The sequence below is a fragment of the Silurus aristotelis genome, assembly GCF_946808225.1.
Source record: "Silurus aristotelis genome assembly, chromosome: 7".
Taxonomy (NCBI): domain Eukaryota; kingdom Metazoa; phylum Chordata; class Actinopteri; order Siluriformes; family Siluridae; genus Silurus; species Silurus aristotelis.
In genome coordinates, this window is record NC_139580.1 from 12106423 (window position 1) to 12109535 (window position 3113).

Consider the following 3113-nt stretch of genomic DNA (forward strand, 5'->3'; position numbering starts at 1 on the left):
GTTTCAAATGATTTATTTTCATTGGAAACGTGTTTTTTATTTCATGGATTTATTCCAAAACTACATACTTTAAGCTGTCTAAAGATATATTTTTTATTTCCGTGTGTCAGATATTGGCTGAGTTTTAGCGCTTTTTGATGACGTGTTTCTAAACGAAGATCACGCAGACAAAGGCGACAGATGGCGCACCCTGATTATTTTATTTATTTTAAAAAAATACAACGTTTTGTTTATATAGTGAGCATACACAAATTAAAGGAGACCGTTTACAGATTTAAATGATGTATTGCTTTAAAATGTTTGATCAAATGTGACAAAGCAGTTTAAGCTCATTTTACTGGCATCTGAAAAAAAAGCATGTTTGGGCGCCAGCGGTGAATCAGACTCCAGAGGGTTAAACACCACCAGACCCTCTAGGGGTGGTTGGTCAGACCATAGTTTTTGGACCTGATAGCCCTTCTCGAACATCCTCCCTGGGCCATTTTTCTCAAGAGGGATCTCCTTTCTCAGGCAGCGGGCACAATGGTCCACCCCTGCCCAGAGCTGTGGAGACTGTGGCTGTGGCCCCTGAGGGCCTCTGGTCTCTCCACCGAGGTGGTAAAGACCATTCTCCAATCCAGAGCTCCCACGAGGAGGTCATACACAGCTAGATGGTGCCTGGTAATAGCATGGTTGGTTCAGTACTGGAATTCCTTTAGGAACAGGGTTGGCTCCTTCCACCCTAAAAGTCTACGCGTATCATGCCTCCCTGGTGAGGCAGTCACTGGGGAGAAACCCACTGGTGATGCATTTTCTTCATGGTTCATGGGACTTGGAACTTGGCCCTATCTGAGCCTCCCATAGAGCCGTTGGCCAAGGTATCTTGGAGGTTCCTCACATTAAAGACTGTGTTTCTCCTGGTCGTCGACAACCGAGGTATTCTCGGTTGTCCCATTATCTGTTATGCTTCAGGCATTCTTTTCTCCTACTTTTTAGGCCCCAGGCCAGGAAAAGCTAAACCATCTGTGTCTGATGTGACCTAGCTGTGCCCTTCCACACTAGGCAGGGACTGGTCAGTCTGGCAGTATTGGACACTTGTTCCCAAAACGTGTTGATGCAGCTCAAGGTAACGTATGTAACCATGCTTTATATACGTAACCAGGAGACGGTCCAATAAAACAGGAAAATACAAACTTCTAGAAATTAGAAAACCAACAGTTATGAATGCACTACCATGCTGAAAATGTACCCATCATAAACTTGTTTATAGGGCTTTTAATAGAAATTGTTTCAAAGTTGTGTGCAGCATTGCCTATACAATGGAATAGACAACACAAATACATCATGCATCACTTATTATCTATTTAAAGAACCAAGAAAGTATTTGTCATATATACATTACATCATAGCACATATCTGGGATCAGAGTAAATGGTCAGCAATGACACTGCACCCCTAGAGCAGAAAGGGCTATGGCTCAAGAGTCCAACAGTGGGAGCTTGGTGGTGCTGGGGCATAAACCCCAATGAACTCCAACCCAAACTTAGTGGTCAATGTGAAAAAAAAATAATAATAAAATTTCAAAATCTACAAAAACACCACAGGTAAAAATCTCAGCAAGCAATCTTTTGAAAACACATGCATATACTGTAGTACATGTTCTGTTAGTATCTTTTTTGTGTTCCGTTAGTCTTTTGTTTAATGTCTTCCTTAAATCTTCAGGGAAAGTGAACCCAGTCAAGCCTTGTTAGATGCAGGAAGCATTTGCAAAGCAGGGTTTGGGAGGCACCGTAAGATAAGTAAGGGGTAGTCTGTTATTGGCTCTGTAGAAAAACTAAATTTTTTGTAATCTTGTGCAGGCAACAGCAGAAAGCCAATTGAAGAAAAACAACAAGGTTTATCCAATAATAATTATAGTTTATCCAATTATTATCCAATAATTAGATGACTGAGAAGTGAAATAAAACACATTATATGGACATTATTATTGGGACAGCTGACTTTCCCAGCCATATGTGGTCCTTTTCCAAACTGTTATCACAAAGCTAAAGGTGGATGCAGTACCATAACATTTTCCCTTTACTTGAACTAGGAGACCCAAACCTGTTTCAGCATGACAATGCCCCTTTGCACAAAGCCAGCTACATGAAGATATGCTTTGCATGGGTTGGAGTGGAAGATCTCCTGCTATAAAATACTGACCTCAACGCTATTAACCACCTTTGGGATTAATTGGAACACTGACTGCACCCCAGGTCTCCTCACCTCACATACATCAATACCTGACTTTACTTTACTGAATGAACTGAAAATCTCCACAAGCACACTCCAAAATCTAGTAAAACATCTTCCCGAAACAGTGGATAGAATTATAAGAACAAATTGGGACCAAAAGTTCAATGCAGTGCTTAGAAAACAAATTCCAAACTTATGACCAGGTGTTTGCAAACATTTGGCAATATAGTGTATGTGGCCTCTGTGGAGGCAAATTCTGAAAGGAAAAAGTTTGATGAGCTTTCTAGTCAGCAATATTAGCAGACATTCCAATGGTGTGGTCATAGCTAGAAATTGTGCACCTCCTAAAATTATAATGCTGTAGGCTTTCTGTTAAACAGATATGGCATGACACTTATTACCAGAGAACTGTAAAACAATCAGACTGTTATCTTTTGTGGTTAAAACACTTTACTTTGAAAGAAAGCAGTTATCATCTTCACTAGACCTTACCCCTACTTTCGTGTAATTTATACAATTCTGATTTACATTTATTTAGAAAATATTAGCTGTCATTTACAGCAAAAAAAAATAAACCATTGACATGATGTAGTTTTTCGATGAGAAGGCATTTATTTAACATTGGACAGAGAAAGAGAGAAAGAAGTGTTACTGGTTAAAAAAAAAAAAAAAAAAAAAAAAAAAAAGACAGCCGTGGCCTTTAACACACAATAACTACTGTATGTCACTATTTTACCAGAAACTTTAATCTGAATCTAAGAACACAGTTATGATTGTATAAAAAAATACTGACGTGTGTCTTGCGTATTTTAGTTCACATGTTTCCGCTAACAGAGTCAAAGTGACCTTACAGTGAAAGCATATATTTAATTGTGATAAACATCAGTAATCAGCAGAAC

The 3113-nt window shown here is 39.1% G+C and overlaps 1 protein-coding gene across 1 annotated transcript in view; it reads left to right on the plus strand.

Moving 5' to 3' along the window:
* The first annotated feature begins 1258 nt into the window (after positions 1-1258).
* The window catches only part of hrh2a (histamine receptor H2a), a 17019-nt gene continuing 15164 nt past the window's right edge, over positions 1259-3113 (plus strand). The window contains exon 1 of the mRNA XM_083546687.1: positions 1259-1583. The gene's annotated coding sequence lies outside the window, so the exon portion shown is untranslated. The remainder of the gene's footprint in view (positions 1584-3113) is intronic.